The sequence below is a fragment of the Sorex araneus genome, chromosome X (assembly GCF_027595985.1).
Source record: "Sorex araneus isolate mSorAra2 chromosome X, mSorAra2.pri, whole genome shotgun sequence".
Classification (NCBI taxonomy): Eukaryota; Metazoa; Chordata; class Mammalia; order Eulipotyphla; family Soricidae; genus Sorex; species Sorex araneus.
Genome location: NC_073313.1, coordinates 241,512,885 through 241,535,774, shown reverse-complemented (window position 1 = coordinate 241,535,774; position 22,890 = coordinate 241,512,885).

The following is a 22,890-nucleotide window of genomic DNA, read 5'->3' as shown; positions in this document are numbered from 1 at the left end:
CTGTTTGCATAGGGCCCAGGTCTCTGAGGCATATGTTAGTGCAGGAAGAATGGTGGAATCAAAAAGATGTACCTGGAGTTGGAGGTTCTTCGTTCTCTTAACCACCTCTTCGACACTCTTGAATGCATTCCACACTGCTCTCTTCCTCCTGCACAGTTCTGGCACCAAGTCGTTCCTCATGTTGATTTCTCAACCCAGGTACACATAGCTGATGCATTCGGATATTGTAATTATATAACAAGATAAAACATGAAACAGATGTTTTATTATATAACAAGATAAAACATGAAACTGATGTTTTAAATAGAGTTTTGCAAGTGAATATAAATAATAGATGATTATAAAGAATAAAATATAAGAATTTAACTTTTTATTCTATATAATAATAGATTGAATTATCCTTTGATTTTATAATACTTTCGACTTTTATGGAGAACAGAATATATTACTGGAGACCTATAAAAATTTTTAAGGTTTTCAAAATATTCTATTTTTCCCTTTAATTTATTTTACTCTGAAACATTCAACTTTAAAAGTTGACTTTTATACCCTATCTGTGTATAAGGCATTTTCCCTTCTATTTTCTCTCCTTCTCTTATTGATTGATTCAACCATGTTGTGTTCTAGGAAGATTTCTCTCATGATGAAACCAAATCAGACTGCTGATTGTCTTCCTGCTATCAATTTTCTGCACGCCTCACAGTACAGTGATTTTTTTTTTTAATGGACAAGAAAACATCTGATGATAGCACCAAATCTCTGATCTCCTTGTGACTGTTTCTGAAGATCCTTTCATTTGGTTTCACTGCAGGACTGACAATCTGTAAGATTAATGGGTTGACCTAATTGAGACCACTAATGAATTATTCTTCTTTCTTGAAAGAATGGTCTGCCCAATTTTTACACATACATCAGGAGGACTCATTTTCTAACTGCTTTGATAAGATTGAGTGTGCTGGGGAATTATAAATTTCATTGTAGATACAAAACATTTTATCTGCCTGACCTTTGCAAGAATTTGAATTGAAGACTCATCATTTAAAATATAAAAATGAGAACATTCAGTTAATAACTAACTGCAGTTTTTGACCTATTGATCATAGTAGATATGCAACAAAATCCTAGTGAGCAGAAGATAATCTTTTCCTTACAATTTGAATAAAGGTAAAATATTTAATGAGTACAAATATTTTAGAACATGAAGTCCTTAATGCAGTTTATTTAACAAATCAACTGTAGACATTTCCCTGATATCTCTTCTGTTATGTACTAGTAAATATACAAAAAAGATAAATTAGCCGGCAAGCTACCTGTGGCGTATTCAATGTACCAAAAACAGTAACAACAAATCTCACATGGAGATGTTACTGGTGCCCGCTCGAGCAAATCGATGAGCAATGGGATGACAGTGTCAGTGATGGTGACTTTCATTTTAATGGTGTATAACTTACAATGAAAAAATACCCTTTTGAAGGTAAAAACTTATATAGCAAACAAGACAAAATAAAATAGATACAATAGTGGAAAACATGTCACAAAGAACATCAGAAAGCAGCTAGAAAAGATTATAAAGTGTTTTAGGAATCCTGGTACTCTAATGATGGCATGTTGTAGAATATTGCAAATATGAAATAATAATATCTGTCTGATTATGAAATAAATAATTTTAAAATGTGTGACCACCTCAAGTGTGTGTTACAGCCTCAGCAGCAGCAACTACAACAAACAAACAGTAAAGTAAGAGGAAATACAAGTCTTTAAATCTGTATTAAAGAACAAATTATCTAAGTCAAAGAGTGTTTCAAGGGCTGGAGAGATAGTAGAGTGGGTACTTCTGGTCTTGCACACAGTCAACCCAGATTGCATCCCCAGCATCCCATATGGTCTCCTGAGCACCTCAAGGAGTGATTCCTACACACATAGGCATAAGCTGAGGATTGCTGGGTGTGATCCCAAAACTAAAAACTAAAAGCAACACAAATAAACAAAAAAAAGTGTTTCAAACTTTGGATAATCAAAGAAAGATTTTATCTTTGTTTTTCGTGGCAACTGTGTATACAACAATGTTAAGAATGTAGATATATCAAGTGAAGACACCACAAAGTGCATGGTATTCTTCATTTAGTCTTTTCCCAATTAAAAAAAAATACTTGGCCCTTAAATAAGAACCTGAGGCTGGAGACAAGTAAGCAGTTGATCACAGAACCCAAGGATCCATTTTTGGTATCATTTGGTCTCTTGAGCACCACCAAGATCAATCTGCCAGCATGAAGCCAGGGGTATCCCCAAACATCACAGGTGTGATCCAAAATTTAAAGATAAACAAATAAATAATAAAGAGAAATTCAGGAGTTTTGAAACATCAGAAAATTATTGCTAATTTGATCCCAAAAGAGAAAAAATAATTATACAAAAACTAGATATCATTTAAATAGTCCAGGAATAATTAGAATGTATATAAGTATTTACACCAACTAGATGGTCAGATTTCTTCGTCAAATCTCTGAATGAATGATTTGAGGCTTTTTCTGTTCCTGGAGCGAGCAGGTGTCATTGGGCTACACTAGCTCGCGACAGGGACAAATGGAGATGTTACTGGTACCCGCTCGAGCAAATTGAAGATCAACAGGACTACAAGTGATACAAGTGAAGTGATAAGTATTTACATAAAATAGTTTAAGATAACCACACATTCTAGAGAAGAGAAATACTTGAGAGACATCACTATTAAAAGTGCACAGATCACCCAATTCCTCCATTGCAAAACACAACACCCAAAAGTAGAGAGTAAACAAAAGGGAATGCCCCACTACAGAGGCAAGGTGGGGGGAGTGGGAGGGATGCTGGGGTCATCGGTGGAGGAGAATGGGCAATGGTGGAGGGATGGGTACTTGAGCATTGTATGACTGAAACACAAGCACAAAAATATGTAAATCTGTTATTGTACCTGCACGGTGATTCATTAATAAAAAAATAATAATTTTTTTTTAAAGTGCACAGATGAACTACTATTGAGCCATGCTTTCACTTCTGATGCACAAATTTTTCCATTAAGTTTGCCTTTACTTCTATAATTGTTGTATTAGTCATAAACTATAAAATATCCTGTAATATGAAACACATTTGACATACATTTTACTACTAATATTAATATAATATTTATTAATTCAATAATTCATTGAGATATGCTAATTTAATCATCTTGATATCAGTGCTGACCAAATCCAAACTCATTGTTTAAAATATTGACAATAATTATTTGGCATATGTTCTGGAGTGGTTAAAGTATGTGCATGTTCTCTTTGCACACTCCTTTCAATGTTATAGCCACTTGGTTGTCAAGTCACTATCATCTAAAAAGCTTTTGACATTCATGTTCATGGGAAATCTTGAAGTTAAGTTTCTATAATTTGCTCATAAAACCTTGCATTAATTTGAGAAATCTAGGTAACTTATAATTAATTCAGAACATAGCCATTTATGGCATAACACCTCACGATCACGAAATCCCGTTAATCATCGATTCCTCGAGCGGGCTCAGTAACCTCTCCATTTGTCCTTTCCCTGAGATCTTAGAAGTCTTTCTCGACTCGGCCCTCCCAATGATATTGCACTGGAGGCTCTTTCAGGGTCAGGGGAATGAGATCCAGCTTGTTACTCGATTTAGCATATGAATATACCATGGTAAGCTTGCAAGGCTTGTCCCATGTGGGCAGGAAACTCTCAGAAGCTTGCCCGTTTCTCCCAGAGGGAGAGGTAGGCTACAAGATATAGCACGCTTCTGGGAGCTCGCTTTTAAGTCTCTGGATGTTGGCCATTGATGGGATTACACACACCTGGGTTCCTCTGCCAGTACCTTCATGCCTGAGGCCCATTCAAATGTGTGGAGAGGGGCCTCGAGCATGGCTGTAGCTAGGTTCCGGTGGTCTTCAGCTGTCGGGAGCTCTGCTCCGGGTGGGGAGGGAAGTTGGAGCCCATCCCCTCCGAGGGGCCCCGGGGAAGACAGTCAAGCATGCAGGCAAGAGACTCTGCCTAGGCACAACACCTAGGGGGAAAAAATCTTACTTGGACAGAAAAATGGGAAAGAAATTATCTTTTAGAGTTGTATATATAGACACAGATTGAAGAGTTGGATAAAAAATTGGAAATGAGTTTGTTTCTATGGTTTTGAGCAGAATTTTTCTATTGTCAAGGTCTTGATTTTCTTAGCATCAAAAGTGTCTTCATATTTATGACAACTTTTAAGTATGATTGTTTTTGATGTTGGGTAAAAATTAAAATTTTGAAAGAAATGTCTTGGTGTGTTTTAATAAAATATTATGTGAAAATAATTTCTGGCAACTCTAGAAATTGTAAAAAAATTCTTTTTCCTTTAGTTGGTTGTTCGAGCCTGCACCCACGGTACAACCTGTTAGAGGACCTGTAAAATCCCCAGCTGTAAAAGCCCCTCATGCTCGAGGGGATTACATGTGAAAGGATGTTCTCGAACTCTCTGGGCAGCTCTCTCTCGCCACTCGCACTCAGTGCTCTCAAACTACTTCTCAACCCTGGACGGCTGTTTCCTTGGACGGATGAAGGAAGAACTGTTTGCTAGTTAGTTGCCGTTTATTTAATTTCTCATCTCTCCCAGCTCTCTCTAACCCACTCTCTCTGTGTGTCTATCTCTCTCTAACTGTGCAATTCTTTCTTCCTGCTGTATCTGACTCCTCTGTCTGCTGTCTCTCCCTTTCTTCTCTGTGTCTATCTCTCTGCTGTCTCTGTAACCGTCTCTCCTTCAATCCATCAATCCATTCATCCGCAGCAACCTTCAATCAATCCATCAATCAATTCATTCAATCCAACAATCTATTCTATCATTCAACAATTCCAACTATCCAATTCATTTATCTAACAATACAATCAACGAAATTTTTGCATAAATGCACAAATCAGTGGAACCAATTGACTCATACATGCTTGTCCAGCATAATTTTCAGCAATGCAAAACACTTTTCAATGATACTGTTGTGAAATTTAATGAATAAAAAAGTTTCCCAAAAATGACACTAGAATGACTTTATATTCTTAAATTTTAAACAGGAAGACAATCTATACCTCATATGATATACAAAACATTAACTTTAGCTTAGTCATGGACTTAAACATAACCTAAACTTTAAGGCTTATGAGAATATCTCTCTATAATCTTTGCATAGGCAAAGACTTTGTAGATCAATTAAGTACAGCCTCATGAAAAAACACTGTACATAGACATCATCACAATCCATTTATAAAAAGGTAAAAATATTTAGAAAATATATGACAAAAGAAAATGACCAGATTTATTGCTTAGCATATAAATAGTTGTTTTATATAATCTGTTATCAATAAAAAAACATTAAAAATACAATAAGATAGCATTATGCCCCCAATAGAATTTCTGATCTTTTAAAAAATAAAAATATCAAATGGTAAAATTGTAAAGCAAACAGATCTTAAAAATCCTTTTTAAGAGTTAAAATTATAGATTTTATTTTAAAGTATTCATTTATTTAAGCATTAGGTATATACCTATTATCAAAGTAATTTGTACAAGAATAAACATAAACATTATACTTACTTTGGCTAAAGCTAAAATAGTGTGAAATGTTCAATCAGAAAATAAATAAACAAGTTGTATATTTATATATGCCACATATATTTATATGAAATGCAATAATTTAAAAAATGCTAAACTATATAACATGAAGGTATTTCTGAACATTATGCTATTCAAAAGAAGCCAGATCACCAAATAATGCATTATGTATTATGTCACTTATTTTCTATTTTAGATAGTCAAAATTAATCTATGATGATTGATATTGGAAAGTTTAATTCTTAGTAGGAGAAAATTGGTTGAATAAAAGGCAAGGGGCTTTCTGTGATATTCAAAATGTTCTCTAGATTATTTTGTTGAGTGTATTTATTTGTCAGAATTCATGTAATGGTATATATATATTTTGTGCATGTCACAATATACATGAAGACATAGTTTATAAATTGTATATCAATAAGAGGAAAAAATTACTTTTCTCTGTCCTTATTCTGTTGCAAAACCTCTAATTTTAACATAGTCATCTAAGTATATATTTGAGACAGTAGTTTGAGTTATAGGTAATTTCAACAGTTTTTGTGTTTGTGCATAATTTTAGCCTTAATCACAATGTTTTTAAAATGCCAAGTTTTTGCTTTAGAATCTAAGATACAGATCCTTTCAGATAAACCCTAAATTTCTCTGTGGCATCATCTTGAAATCCCATTCAGCATGAGATATGACAGCTTCCAATTCATAGCTATCTTTCCCCCAACAAATTGACTTTCTCTCTAACCATGCTATCTAAATTATAATAATTAAAAAGTAATAAGATCAATGTCATCTCTCTTGCATCACTATTTGTCAAATTTGTGAACAACTTTCAAATGAAAATGAAAATTCTTCTTTTTTCCAAAGATTTAGGTTCTATTCTCTGCATTGAAGCAAACAAACCAGTTTAGTTTTGTCTGGGATTCAAGAGAGAGAAGTGTTAGGAAAATACAAAGATCATGTCTTTACCCCATGTGCTTTATCAAACTCTCACACCAGGCTGTAAATTCCTACATTTCAGTGGATCATATACTATCTTTCACAGAGGCCCTACATCATTGTTCTAGAATCAGTTCCACTCTCTTGGGGTCTTGTACCATTGTCATATTAATTGTGAAGTGTGCAATCTGTGCTTTCTCCATTTATTGGAAGATACTTGCATGCAGTAGAAACTAATAGTTATATTTGGATTTCATTTCTAAAGTTTTGGGATCTAGTGATTCACGGTTGATAATTCCAAATTAACAATGTGTAAAAAAAAGTATATAGAAGGAACTGGAAAGATAGTACAGTAAATAGGGCAATTGTACACAGTCCACCGGAACTGGGCACCCCATACGACCCCCTCCTTCCCTAGGAGGGATCCTTGAGTGCCAAGCAGTACTTGGTGCTCAAAAAATTATATCAATTTCCTTCAGATTTGTTTCCTTTTTGGTAATGCATTTAAATCTGAGATGTTTATAATAACTTTTGCCTAAGAACATAATTTCATTTAATTTCCATTTGAAAGATGAAGTCCAAGAATTGTTGGAGAGCATAAGCTAAAAGATGCCTTTGCATCACTGAATCTTCATCTTTTCCTGAAGCTCTGCTTTGGCTTCTAAACTGTTAGCCAAACAAACAAAAAACGAAGTACATGTAACATTTTTTAGCCTTAAATCTCTGGGAAAACTTAGATATATGGAAAAATACTTTGCACATACATGCTTATATACATTCTTGATAAGATTCTAAATGTTATCTTTTAAAAGGTGTATTTTCTGGAGACAGAGATATATGACCAACCCCAGTATGGCCCTCAAGGACTGCCAGGAATACAGAGTCAGGAGTTAGTGCTAAGCATAGCTGGGTGTGGCCCCAAAACTGCACTGTAGCACTAAAAGAAATAAACAATTTCTCTTTTCTAATTACTTTTTTGCAGGTTTATGGTTTTATAGCATGTGTGACAAATGATCAGGAATTGTTTTTGTACCAAAAAGCTCAGTAAATCACTTTGTACTTAAAAGATCATATCTTCAGATTATTTTAGATTTTGTCTTATGTACATAATCAGTCTACAAATGATGACTTTTATTTTTATTTATTTTTAATTTTACTCACTGTAATTTGTAATAGCATCAATGCTAGAGTTTTTTTATACAATATTTCAATATCACACACTCTCCTAGAGTGTCCCTTTCTTATACCATCATCTCAGGTCACTCCCCTCCATGCCTTCCTCCCCTTATCACCCCGGACATGGTAAATTCAGTTCTGTAGACCAGAGCTCAGGCTCCATTTCTACCCTATTTCCGTGTTAGATTTCTTTATATCCCCCATATGAAAGGGATCATTCTGTTATCTGTTCCATTAAAAATAAAACTGTAAACCTATGCCCCTGGTGAGTATAGACACAGAGATCCCTAACAAAATAATAGAAAACTGACTCCAACATAAACCTCAAAAAGGTATCATTTTTTATAAATCTTACATTGTAGCAAAGTAAGATTTATCCCAAGGACAAAAAAACAATTTAATATAAACAAGTCAGTAAACAAAGTATACTATATCAATATAAGAAAAAATAAGCTATATGACAATATCAATAGATGCAAAGGAAACATTTCACAAGGACCACTAAAGTCCACTTTATCTTTTTTATTTTTTTTAATCCACTTTATCTCCCTTTCATGATAAACTCTCTCAATAAAGATATTTCCTCAATATAGTAAAGCCACTTACAGTGAATCCATTTTATACTCAAGGGTGAAAAATTGAAAACTTTCCCTCTAAAATAAGGAATAAGATGAGGTTATTCATTCTTACCACTATTTTAATATATTCTTAGAAGTCATTGCCCTAATCACTAAGAAGTATTAAGAGAACTCAGAAAATAAAGCAAGCTACTTCTATTTGTAGATGACATAATAATATACTTAGAAAATAAAAAAAAATTATTTTTTAAGTTTTTAGAAAGAAAAATTTGTGCAATAATGTGAGACTACAAACTGAACATGCAAAAAACTATGGCATTACTTTCTGTAAATAGTGGAGAAAATTTTTTTAATGATGTTAGCTTTAGACCTTTTTCAATCCTTACATGTTTTAAACCTTTGTGTATGTCTAAGGTTATTAGTAAAACATTGTGCAGAAAGGTCAGTGATGAGAGTAAACTTCCTTGACTTATTATCTTTTTGTTTTAATTTTATTAAATCACTGTAAAATAGTTACAAGCTTTCATGTTTGGGTTACAATCACACAATGATCAAGCACCCATCCCTCCACAAGTGCACATTCCCCACCACCAATATTCCGGGTATATCCCCCTTTCCCACCCTTCCCCTGCCTCCATGGCAGACAATATTCCCTATACTCTCTCTCTACTTTTGGGCATCATGGCTTACAACACAGACACTGAGAGGTCATCATGTTTGGCCCATTATCTACTTTTGACACACATCTCCCATCCCAACTGGTTCCTCCAGTCATCATTTTCTTAGTGATCCCTTCTCTATTCCATCTGCCTTCTCCCCTCCGCTCATGAAACAGTCTTCCAGCTATGGGGCAATCCCCCTGGCCTTTGTATCTACTGTCCTTGGGTGTCAGCCTCATGTGATGTTATTCCATACTCCACAAATGAGTGCAGTCTTTTTATGTATGTCCCTCTCTTTCTGACTCATTTCACTTAGCATGATACTCTCCATGTGTATCCATTTATAAGAAAATTTCATGACTTCATCTCTCCTAACAGCTGCATAGTATTCCATTGAGTAGATGTAGCAAAGTTTCTTTAACTAGTCATCTGTTCTAGGGCACTTGGGTTGTTTCCAAATCTTGGCTACTGTGAACAGTGCTGCAATGAACATATAGGTACAGATGCCATTTCTACTGTGCTTTTGTGCATCCTCAGGATATATTCCCAGAAGTGGCATTGCAGGGTCATATGGAAGCTTGATTTCTAGCTTCTGAAGGACTATCCATATTGTTTTCCAGAAAGGCTGGACCAGTTGGCATTCCCACCAACAGTGAAATAGCATCCCTTTTTCTACACATGCACATCAGCACTGGTTGCTTTTGTTCTTTTAAATGTGTGCCAGTCTCTGTGGTGTGAGATGATATCTCATTGTTCTTTTGATTTGCATCTCCCTGATAACTAGCGATGTGGAGCATTTTTTCATGTGCCTTTTGGCCATTTGTATTTTTTTTTTTGAGGAAACTTCTGTTCATGTCTTCTCGCCATGTTTTGATGGGGTTGGAGGTTTTTACCTTGTACAATTCTACTAGTGTCTTGTATATCCTGGATATTAATCCCTTATCCTGTCACAGACCCCCAAATATATGGCCACTTAATCTTTGACAAAAGAGTAAGAAATACGAAGTGGAACAAGTGGTGCTGGGAAAACTGGATGGCTACCGGCAAGAAAATGAACTCTGACCTCTGTCTCATGCCAGGCACAAAAGTCATATCAAAGTGGATTAAAGAGCTCAATATCAGACATGAATCTACAAGGTACATAGAGGAATATGTAGGCAAAGCTCTCCATGACATTGAAGCTAAAAGCATCCTTCACTTATTCTTGATTGATATCAAAGGGAAATTTGTCAATGTTCATCTTTAGGTTTTGCTCTTTCTATGTAAATTCCCTTTGTAATCTCAAATGAATATCTTTTCTGCTCCTCATTTGCTTTGAGTCATTATTATGAGTGGATGTCAGTTTTATATTTTTCATCTAGTAAAATGATAATATACTTTTATCCTATTATGTGTTTCTGTGGAAATTGCACTATCATGCAATATTAAATTTGCTTGGTATTGATATAATAAACCCCATTTTATGATGGCTTATGATCTTTTTAAAGTTTTTTGATTCATTGTTATTCAATGTTCAACTATTGATTATTTAGTCTTTGTATAATATTCTTGAATGATGCTGAGTTCTAACACTCCTTTCTTGTTCTTTTATTTTATGCTTTGTTATAAAGGTTTTTTCAGGCTAATAAGTAAGTTAGAGAGTATTTTTCTTAATTTAACCTATTTCTCTAAAAGAAATTATGTAAGTAGCCAGGGTCAAAGTGATAGTACAGTGTCATTTGCCTTGATTTTTTCTTGATTCTTTTCTATAATGCTTGATCCCTGTGAGGTATGAGATAAAATTTTCCAAGTATACATGGACTTTATCTAATATTCACCAGATTTCTTGAAAGCTTAATCCATTTAAGTGGCAGTTAAAAATAGCTAAATTTAATATATTAAATATTTTTATGGAAGTTGGCAGAAGTCCTTCCGTATATTCAGTGTGTTATATTAGCAACTACTAAAATCTTCAGATTTTGCTAAATTTTGTTTTTAATAATGTGGGACATGTAACTAGAATATCAGTAGATTATTGAAGGTATTGGATCACTAAGAATGAGACTTAATTGATTTTTATGTCATTCTCATTGAGGATTTAGTTGAAGTCATAAAGAGTAACCTGATATTTCTGTGTGCGGGCACACATGCACATATAAACACATATATATGCAAAGAATAGCAGAAGGTGGTTAATTATCCTTACAAAGTAATGAACATGCGATACAGAATTTGATAAGAGATGTTTAGAGAGCCATAATAATTAGTAATAGTGTAACACATCACACTATCTCTGTCTATAGGAAAAATACTATTAATGTATACTTATATTTCCCTTATTATTATTACTTAGAAATTTTCTAAGTTCTTTACATATATAAATTTATGTAAGCTCTCAATCCTATTACTAACCCTATGGGCTTGATAAAGTATGATAGACACAGGAACTTGCAACCAGCAAACAGGGCTATAAAAGATATGCTCCTGGGGCTAGAAAGATAATATAGCAGGCAGGGCAATTACTTGCATGTGGTCAACTGGTTTTGATACCCAGCACCCCATATAGTCCCAGAAGCACCACCAAAAGTTATCCTTGAGCACAGAACCACAAAAAAATCTCCATCACCACCAGGTGTGGCCCCTTCAAAAGGACAAAAAATAAACCAAAGAAACAAGAAGTCATGCCATCAATTCTACAGTGCTTTAAATGCTTCAATGAACACACTTTGATGTTTCTATATTATCAGTGTCCTGTCCATGGTACACATTCACTAAAATGTTGACAAATTGGGCATATCTTAAAATAATATTAGAGGCTTTTCCTCCATCATGTCATATTTCTTACAAAGACTTCACTCTTATTTCTGACTTTAGTTTGTTTTGTTGTTGGGCCGTTCCTGGTAGTAGTGAGACTGACTCCTCTCTTGATACTTGGGGGTTGTTCCTACCAGTGCTCAGAGAGGATCATGCAGTGCTGGGGATTGAACCCAGGGATTGCATACTTAGCATGCAAAGTATGTGCTCCAATCCTTTCAGTCATACCCAACTCCCTCATTTTGATTTTTTGTTGATTAAATACCGGACTGGAGCGATAGCACAGAGGTAGGGCGTTCACCTTTCACTTGGCCGACCTGGGTTCAATTCCTACGCCCCTCTCGGAGAGCCTGGCAAGCTACCGAGAGTATCGCGCCCACATGGCAGAGCCTGGCAAGCTACCCGTGGCATATTCAGTAACAATACGTTTCACAATGAGAGACGTTACTGGTGCTGGCTCGAACAAATCAATGAGCAACGAGATGACAGTGAAATACAGCATTTAACTCATCATTTGCCATTCAGGATGTTTTTATTTTGATGCTTATAAACAGGATACATAATCTAGGTAGATATTACATATTAACTATGGGAAAATTTTGCAAAGGAAATATCTGCAAATAGTGAATTATTATTAATGTTTTTTTGTAAAACATATAAACATGCACGTATGCAGAAGGGGTGATATGTGTGTGTTGTGCGTTGTTCGAGGCCTCTTGGGATGGCACTCTCTCTCTTTCTCTCTCTCTCTCTCTTTCTCTCTCTCTCTCTCTCTCTCTCTCCACCTGTGTTCAGTGTTCTTGAGGCTCTGTGTATGGACTGGATCGGGATGGCTCCTCCTTGTGCTCTGCTTCTGTGTGTGCCGCTGTCTGTCTCTCTGTCTCTGTCTCTGTAGTCTCTCCTCTGGTCTCTTCTGACCTCTCTTTGTCGTTTCTCCTCTGGTCTCTCTGATCTCTCTTCTTCTGATCTCTCTCTCTCCAGAGCCCTTCTGCTTCAGTCTCTGGAGTCCCACTCCTTCTCACTTCTGACTCTGACTCTGACTCTGATTCTCACTTGCTTTGTGCTCTTTCTTTCTCCTGCTTCTGGCTCCAATGACTCCGATTCTCTTTCACTCTGTGCTTTGCTTCTGTATCTTCTCTCCCTTGCTTCAGTGTCTTTTTCATGCTTCTGTGTCTTCTCTCTGCTTCTGTGACTTCTCCCTGCTTCTGTGTCTTCTCTCTCGCTTCTGTCTTCTGTCTTCTGTCTTCTCTGCTGCTTCTGTCTTCTTCCTGCCTCTGTGTCTTCTCTCTCCACTTCTCTTACAGTCTTAGTTTATATAGCAATCACATAGGGTGGTGACAGAAAGGTGGGCTTAACATTAACAAATCAAAAAAGAGGGGTAAGACTACTCCTCCAGGAGACTAACAAAATCTCATCTAAGGAGATTACTCCAGATTACTAGGAGATCCGCTCACGGGTGGGATCCCATCCAGAGTGTGTCACTTTCTTCTTTCCTCAGCTAATAATCCACTTAAATAGTAAATTTACTAAAAAGTAAATTTACTTTGAATATTTCTAGTAATGTCATTCTGTATGAGCACATTAAGAGATATATCAAACTTAAAGTTTGGTTCTTCTTGAGGACATCTCACTATATATTCCAGACCACAGTCTTCAGGTCAGGCCCTGTCTTCCTAACCCCAGCAGGGTCCTAGTCTCACTGTTACTTTTGGATCATGACAGCATTTGTCTATGACCATACTCTCAACTCATAGTTGAGTGTTGTGGCACTTTGGCCTGGCCCATTTCGGTGCCAGGATAACTCACAACTTGCCCTGGGTCCATTCTGTCCCTCATCAGGACCCTGCTTTAGGGATACTAGGAACTAAGGGCAATTGAGTTGAAAAGGCAGATGCCCAGGAGTAAATATTATTGGAGTCAATCAGCTCCCAAGTTACAAAGCATAATACTAACTGTCTTCCTGTGTCCATACAGAAAGGACATTGCTTTAAGGTAAACTGAGTTCCCTGCAGCAAGGCTGAAAGGACAAACCCAATGTTATCCTACAGTTTTCTTCATTTTTTTGATAGATTATTTACTTTGAAATATATAACTATGATGCAATGTTTAAATATACCCCAAGGAAAAAATTTTTCTCTTAATCTTTTTTTCAGTAGATTAACCAATTAATACATCTATTAATGCGAGATGAACTTGAAAAACATCAGTAAGGCTCACATGTTTGATTTCTTTAACACCGTTTCATGTAAAAGCATAAGCCAATACAACCACTCCATTCATATTGATTTTAATTTTATTTTCTTTGTAGGGGACTGGAGCGAGAGCACAGCGGGTAGGGCATTTGCCTTGCACACGGCTGACGTGGGTTTGATTCTTCTGTCCCTCTCTGAGAGCCCGGTAAGCTACCGAGAGTATCCCACCCACATGGCAGAGACTGGCAAGCTACCCATGATGTAGTCATACACCAAAAACAGTAACAACAAGTCTCACAATGGAGATGTTACTGGTGCCCGCTCAAGCAATCTATGTAAACAGAACGACAGTGCTACAGTGCTACTTTGTAGGAATAAGGGAGGATACCTTACTGGTGGTGCTCAAGAGCCCAGTAGCCATGCAATCTGTGCTAGATGCAGCAGTGTAAGCCTGAGGCTCTTTGTTTGGTTCTCTTGATGCAATGCTGCTCAGGAAGTGTTGCTGGGGCCACCAAAGTCGCAGCAAGTGGTATTGTGAATCAGCAAGGTGACAATGCAGTTTTGGAGAATGGAAATCAGGTCCTAACCCATGTAAGGCATGTTCCTCATCTCTTTGTGCTGACTCCCTGGACCTTGATGAGTGATGAATGATTGTAAATCCTGTGAATGAAATAATGGAATCTTGATATCTTAATGATCACCTTGAAGTTTAAGTGATTCAAGCCTCTTATTCTGTAAGGAGAGAAACCAGAGTGTTTTTATGAGCGATCTAGGATTATTCACCTAATTAGCAACAGAAGCACAACACATTTTATAATTCTCTGCAAGAATATCATTGGTAAAATAATACTGATTATTTTAACTTGTTCATGTGATAATTTTAAAGTTTTATTTGGATGATAAATTTGCCTTAATCTAAATTTTTCTATTTTTCTATTTTTCTTCTTTTTCAAAAAAGAATCTTCTAATTTTAAAGTTTTCTTTCATAATTGCCTATTCAGTTTAATACATAAAGGAAACAAAAATTACAGCATGTTAATTAATTGGCAAATATTTCCCTAGGCTTAAAATACTTTGATATTCTTGCTGATGTCTTCCTCTTAGGACTAATTCATCTAAGAAAACAAATACTGATAATTCAGAGAGGAAAGGAACAGATAAAAAATTGACTGCTAATGAAATTCTTGTTTACTCATATTTTACATCTCTTGAGCCTGATTAACTTATTTAAGGACTCATCTGTTCATTTGATTATAGAAATAAACATTCAAATCTACCATCAATAGATCACTAATTATGTTCCTTAGGTTTTTTAATTTTTCTATTAAATATGTATGAAATAAGATCATTAAAATGTATTACAGTTTAGTCCTCTGATTAAAATAGTTCAGTATTTATAAGTAGCATGAAAACAAAAACACTATGTTTCCTCTTTTTTTATTCTGTCCCCTCATTCTTATCTGCTTTAATATCAGAATTTCTTTTTGGTGAATATATATTCTTCACAGATGTGCATTGTGTATTCAAAGTCTAAAAATTCATATTATCCACATTATGAATCCATTTTGATTCATACTCTTCTTTTTTTTTTTTTTGCTTTTTAGGTTACACCTGGCGATGCACAGGGGTCATTCCTGGCTCTGCACTCAGGAATTATCCCTGGTGGTGCTCAGGGGACCATATTGGGTGCTGGGAATCAAACCTGGGTCACGCACCCTACCCACTGTGCTGTCGCTCCAGCCCCGATTCATACTCTTTTCTTACAAGTAGAAATTTCATTTTATTTTATCATCTTTCATTATGCTGTTAGAAAAGAAGACATTTTAAACATTTTTGGGTATAATATACCTCACAAAATTTATTATAAATAAAATAAAGCATGAGCTTTATCACTAACCCATGGGTACATCTGCTCTGTCCAAGTAGAATATGATATAAATGATGAATATGTGGGAAGGTGTAGAAACATATAAATAAAGCTCCTGGTGATCTAATTATAATAACTTGATTAACAAGAAATAATTATATCATTTAGAAAAATGTTTTGACTCTGATAATCATTAAAATTTCAGTATTGGAAGGGGTAGTGCAATAGTAGGACAGGTAGAGCTTTTATTTGCCTAGCATATAGCTGACCTGGTCACCCCATATGGTCCCCACAGCCCACCAGGAGTGACCACTGAGTAATGTAAGCCAAGTGTAAGCCCTGAGCACCCGCACATATGACCCCAAAAAGATTTTTTTTAATTTTCAAAATCAATTAAATAGTAAGCTAGCAATCAATTGGACACAATTAAACTCAATGTCATTTTAATATGAATCTCTATTGAAATCTACTTATAAGATTCATCACCTACCATAACAAATCAGATAATGTAGATTTTAATTAAGGTCTCCTCTAATAGTGTAATAATTTTCAGCACTGTGAGATCAGGACAACTTGACAATAAACACAGACATTTCCTCCCTTATTGATTATACTAAGACACACAAAAAGGTCTTTATCTCATCCTCAAAATAAATCGCCATTCCAAATACAAATGAGAATGGACACAGTTCCTCCCTCATCCACAACACAGTGAGATTCAAAGGGAGAGGCAGTCTCCCCTAATGGATATACATGGGGTATTTCTTAGTAATGTATAAGGTTGGAAGTATTATTTGTCAAAAACTGGGGATGAGAGCAGGTCTTTATGAAACTTGGGATATAAGAATCTGGTTGTTTGGGGATTTGTAATGGCAGTTTATAAAAGAAATAAAGAACTTTGGAGTGTGTGGGACTTTAGTAAAAGTAGCAGGTTTTGTATTTTTTTAACAGTGCTGATATAGCAGAGGCAAAGAAAAAGACATGTCAAAACGGACAACTATTTTTAGCAGTAGTCTGTTTCTAAAACTCAGTTCAAGCAGTTTATTTAACAAGATTCAAGCTGGAGAAAGTTGGAGAGTATTTACTCTGAACATGCAATTATTTTCTTCCTGTAACATTTGTACCCCTAGAGATTTGCTGTCAGATTAGCTGATTGAAGGAACTTTCCCTCAACTAAGAAAGCTGAAATTTTGATAAGAGGTTTTTCAATGCTGTTGAATTCTTTATAATACTTGAAATGCAAACAGCTTGCCTCTCAGAGACAAGGCATTACCTCTGACAAAAACTAGGCAATAGAGGTTATTCTCAACTGTTTTATTTCTCAGTTTTATATCTATTAGGTTATAGAGAAGAATAAAGTTTGTTTTCATTATTAAAAATATAAAGTCTATGAAATAGAGAGAAAAAACATAATAGAGTAAGACTTAGACATTTTAAAGTGTTCGACATTTCAAACTTTTAGGCACTTTCATTTCATAAATATCTCTGTTCAAATATGTCCTTGTGTGAAAGTACCATATCTTGGTGAAGCAACTAATAGCTGGTGGAGTGTTGAGTTTCCTGTCATTTTCTAGAAGACAGTAGATAGTGTTCCATTAAAGTATTTTATACATGTGATGTTTCCATAGGTAGATACCTAGCTTTAAGGTTTGTGAAAAGGAAAAGCAATTGTCATTTTACTAAATAATAATAATACCTCAGTTAGTTACTCTTTTTTCTATATTAACGCATTCTGATTTTGTGACTTAACCAGTCTCCTTCCATTTACAGTGTCTATTCCTCCTTGTGTTAAATCAGGGATGGATTTAAGACTTCCTTTGTCCAACAGAATATGAATGTAATAATGTGCAGTGATGATTCCTCCCTTTAAAGGTCTCCAGTTTTCTACTCAAACATTTACCAATTTTAAGTGACAAGCTTTCTGAAGACTAAAATATAATACCACCTACAGTTGGACCAAGTTAACTAGTTTTCTTAGCTAACACCCCAGATACGTGAGCTGGCCCAGTCTGCAAAACTGTTTCTCAGTTGACAACAGATACATGGAAGCTCAGCTTAGATTCGAACTACTCAAATAAGTGCAGTTCAAATTTCCAACTGAAACTGTAAGCTGTTTAAATGGTTATTGTTTTAAGTTACTAAGTCTTGAAATAATTTTTTTACCCAGCAATATTATAGTACATAACTGACAACATCTCCTCCGTTAGTATCTTAGCACTTTATAATCCCAACAACAAAAAATTATCTCTCTAATAAAAAGCACACTATCAAAATTTTGCAGTGTTTCCAAATAAAAGCTTGAGATGCATTGCTTATTATACCTCTGTATTTTTCAATTTAAAAACTTTAGCCACCATGACTAATACTGTTAATTAATGATAAGGTTTCACATATACAACATTCCAATACTACTCCCTACCCCATATTGTTCTCCCTTAGTGCCTTCATTCCCCCTCTGCACTGAGTGGGGTTGTGTGTAATCACCAGACGACTGGGAAACCCATGGCACTCTCTTGCCGCCTGCATTCTCTTGCCGCCTGCATTTGGTGGTCTCGGGCTCCTTCCCCACCAAGGGCAGAGGAAGGAGAAAACGAGGGCCAGGCTGGTTGATGATCAGTTACTGTAAAAAATCACAAGGGCAGCGCGCTCAAGGGAGGGGGAGATGATATGATGTGTGTCGTGTCGTTCTGTTGTCCAAGGGCACTCGGGGTAGCTCTCTCTCGCACGCGCCACTCGAGTTCGGTGTTCCCAAGCCACTGTGTATGGACTGGATCGGGATGGCTCTCCTTGTGCTCTGCTTCTGTGTTTGCCGCTGTGCCCTCTTCTGTCTGTCTCTCTGTCTCTGCCTCTGTAGTCTCTCCTCTGGTCTCTTCCGACCTCTCTCTGACTCTGCTTCTGTGTCCTCTCCTACGTCTCCTTCTCTGTCTCTTCTGTCTTCTTTGCTGTCTCCCTCAGTGCCCCCCAGTCTAGTTTATATAGCAAATTACACAGGGTGGTGACACAGGTGGGTTCAACAGTAACGAATCAGCAAAGAAGGGTAAGACCCTTTCTTGAGGAGATTAACAAAATCTCATCTAAGGATTTTGATAAGATTACTAGGAGATCAGCTCAAGGGTGGGGTACAAACAAGGGTGTGTCAGGGTATATCTCTTTCTTCCTTCCTCAGCTAGTAATCTGCTTAAATAGTTAGAGTAAATTTACTTCAAATATTTCTAGTAATGTCATTCTGTATGAGCACATTGAGAGATATAAACTTAAAGTTTTATTCTTCTTGAGGACATTCATTATTTATTCCAGACCACAGTCCTCAGGCCAGGTTAACCCAGCAGGGTCCTAGTCTCACCATTACTTTTGGATCATGACAGCATTTGTCTATGACCATGCTCTCAACTTATAGTTGAGTATTGTGGCGCTTTGGCCTGGCCCATTTTGATGCCACAGTAGCTCACAGCTTGCCCTGGGTCCATTCCGTCCCTCGTCGGGACCCTGCTTTTGGGGTGCTAGGAACTAAGGGCAACTGAGTTGAGAAAGCAGATGCCCAGGAGTAAATATTATTGGAGTCAATCAGTTCCCAAGTTACAAAGCATAATATTAACTGTCTTCCTGTGTCCATACAGAAAGGGCATTACTCTAAGGTAAACTAAGTGTCCTGCAGCAAGGCTATAAGGACAAACCCCATGTTATTTTACAAGTTACCATTTATTCCATTCTTCCCACACACCTGTTCCAATCTCCCTAAGCCCCTCATTCCTATCTCCTCCTGTCCCCCTCACTCATCTCTCCGTGCTCCCTGTTCCAGTCTCACTAAACCCCTCATTCTAGTCTCACACTGCCCCTCATTCCTGTCTCTCCCACTCATCTCTCCATGCTCTGACATTTCACCTTGTACTCTCCCTAGTCTCTCTCCAACTCCCTGAATTGGGGGTAACCATCACACCCCACTGGTAGCACAATCAACATATCAAAAGCCCTTCCTGGCTATTGTAAACAGTGCTGCAATGAACATAGAAATGCAGATGTCATTTCTACTATACCTTTTTGCCTCTCTGGGACATATTCCCAGGAATGGTATTACTGGGTCAAATGGAAGCTCAACTTCTAATTTTTTGAGAATCGCCCATATTGTTTTCCAAAAGGGCTGAACCAGTCAGAATTCCCACCAGCAGTGAAGAAGAGTCCCTTTCTCCTCACAACCATGCCAACACCGGTTGCTTTTGTTTTTTAGGATGTGGGCCAGTCTCTGTGGTGTGAGATGATATCTCATTGTTGTTTTGATCTGCATCTCCCTGATGATTAGTAATGTTGAACATTTTTTCATGTGCCTCTCAGCCATTCGTATTTCTTCTTTGGGAAAGTTTCTGTTCATTTCATCACCCCATTTTTTGATCGGGTTGGCAGTTTTCTTCTTGCAGAGTTCAACCAGTGCCTTGCATATTCTTGATATCAACCCTTTATCGGGTGGGTACTGTGTAAATATCTTTTCCCATTCTGTAGATTGTCTTTGTACTTTGGTCACTGTTTCTTTTGAGGTGCAGAAGCTTCTTAGTTTGAGATAGTTCCATTTATTTATCTCTGTTTTCACTTGCTTGGCCAGTGGCGTGTCAGCTTTGAAGATACCGTTGGCTTCAATGTTGTGGAGGATTTTGCCGGCCTTGTCTTCAATGTACCTAAGGGTCTCTGATCTGATGTTGAGGTCTTTAATTCATTTTGATCTGACTTTTGTACATGGTGATATGAGGATATCTAAGCCCATTTTTTTGCATGTAGCTGTCCAGTTTTGCCAGCACAATTTGTTAAACATGCTTTCCTTGCTCCACTTCACATTTCTTGATCCCTTATCAAATATTAGATGATCATATATTTGGGGGTATGTGTCAGAGTATTCAACCCTGTTCCATTGGTCTGCAGCTCTGCCTTTGTTCCAGTACCATGCTGTTTTAATGACTACCACTTTGTAGTAGAGTTTGAAGTTGAGGAGGTTGATTCCTCCCATTTTCTTTTTCCCAAGAATTGCTTTAGCTATTCGTGGGGGCTTATTGTTCCATATGAATTTCAGGAGTTCTTGCTCCATTTCTTTGAAGAATGTCAAGGGAATCCCTATAGGGATCGCATTGAATTTGTACAATGCCTTGCGGAGTATTGCTATTTTGACAATATTAATTCTTTCAATCCATGAGTAGGAGCTGTCTTCCCATTTCCTTGTGTCCTCTTTTATTTCCTGAAGTAGCACTTTGTAGTTTTCATTATACAAGTCCTTTACCTCCTTAGTTAAGCTGATTCCAAGGTACATGATTTTTTGAGGCACAATTGTGGACAGGATTGCTTTTATCATGTCACTTTCTTCTCTCTCATTATTTGCATATAGGAAAGCCATGGGCTTTTTGGTATAGTGCCCAAAAACAGATGACTGGTTAAAGAAACTTTGCTACATCTACACAATGGAATACTATGCAGCTGTCCTAAAAGATGAAGTCATAAAATTTGCATATAAGTGGATCAACATGGAAAGTATCATGTTGAGTGAAATGAGTCAGAAAGAAAAAGACAGACATAGAAAGATTGCACTCATATGTGGAATATAAAGTAGCAGAGAGGTACAAGCTTTCAATGATGCAATTTCTGGCAGAAATTTCTCTGGACTTAATTACTAAAATACTAAAATACAGAAATCCAAAACCATGTGGCTGCTATTGCACTCAACCTCATATCTCTTCATTTTCAGCAATGGAAAACAAATTATCAAATGCTTCCTTTTCAGCAGGTCCGACTTTGGGGGGAGAAACTTCAAATAATAATAGTGAAGTTTCACTATTATTTTTAAATAATTATTAAATAATTATTATTTAAAACTTCAAATAATAATAATAGTAATAATAGTGAGTTATTGTTGAAATATTGAATGTAATCAAAATAAAGTGAAAGTAAAGTGAAATTTATCAGTTATATTGGCGGGGTCGGGGGCTGGGGAGGTGTTGGTGGAGAGGTATACTGTGATTCTTGGTGGTGGAATATGTGCACTGGTGAAGGGATGGGTGTTCGAGCGTTGTATAACTGAGACTTAAACCTGAAAGCTTTGTAACTTTCCACATGGTGATTCAATAAAAAAAATAAATTAAAAGAAATATTTTTAAAAAATCTCTTCCTGACCTCCAGTCAGGCTCAAGGGCAGAAATATCACCTCAGGGTTTTTCTCCTATCCTTAGTCCAGTAACTTAAATAACATCTTAATTAACATCTTAATTCTACTTCGTAATATTAGTTATTTTGTATGGACACAGTAAGAGATAGACTGAGCTTGTATGGTGGCTCTCCTGGAGACATCTCACTATAGATCTCAGACTACAGTACTTAGGCCAGATTAATCTTTCCTAATCCTAGCAGGATCTAATTCTGTTGTTACTTTTTGGATCATGACAGAATTTGTCCATGACCATGTTCTTGACGTATAGTTAAGTATTATGGCACTTAGCCTGGCCCATTTCAATGCCAGAGTAGCTAACCACTTGCTCTCAGTCCATCCAGTCCCTCGTTGGAACCCTGCTTTTGGGGTGCTAGGAAGTAAGGGCAACTGAGGCTTAAGTGGAGAGAACAGATGCCCAGAAGTGAATATCATTCGGAGTCAATTAACTCCCAAGTTACTAAAGTATAGCATTAACTGTCTTCCTGTATCTATACAAAAAAGACTTTGCTCTGAATTAACTATGCAGAGGACTTAAGGAGAAGAGAAAAGCAATATTTCCAAGTTAACAGAGTCTGATTAGGAGATAAAGGTGATTGACCAGTTGCAGAATCAGAGCACAAAGAAAGAGGTTACAAATAAACACAGAGGAATGGGAGCATTGTGATGGGAGTAACCCAACAAACCTAAGCTCCCTGTGGCAAGGCAGAAAGGACAAATCAATGTTATCCTACAGGATTGATTGTCATGTAAGATGATTGATTAGTATACTCTGATTTGTGTGATTTAAAATCTTTGCTTTCCTATCAACCAGAGCACACCTTGGGCACATCAAACAAATAAATTGAGATAATATAAAATTCTGATTTGAGGACAGTTTCCCCCAAATTGAACTTTTTATTC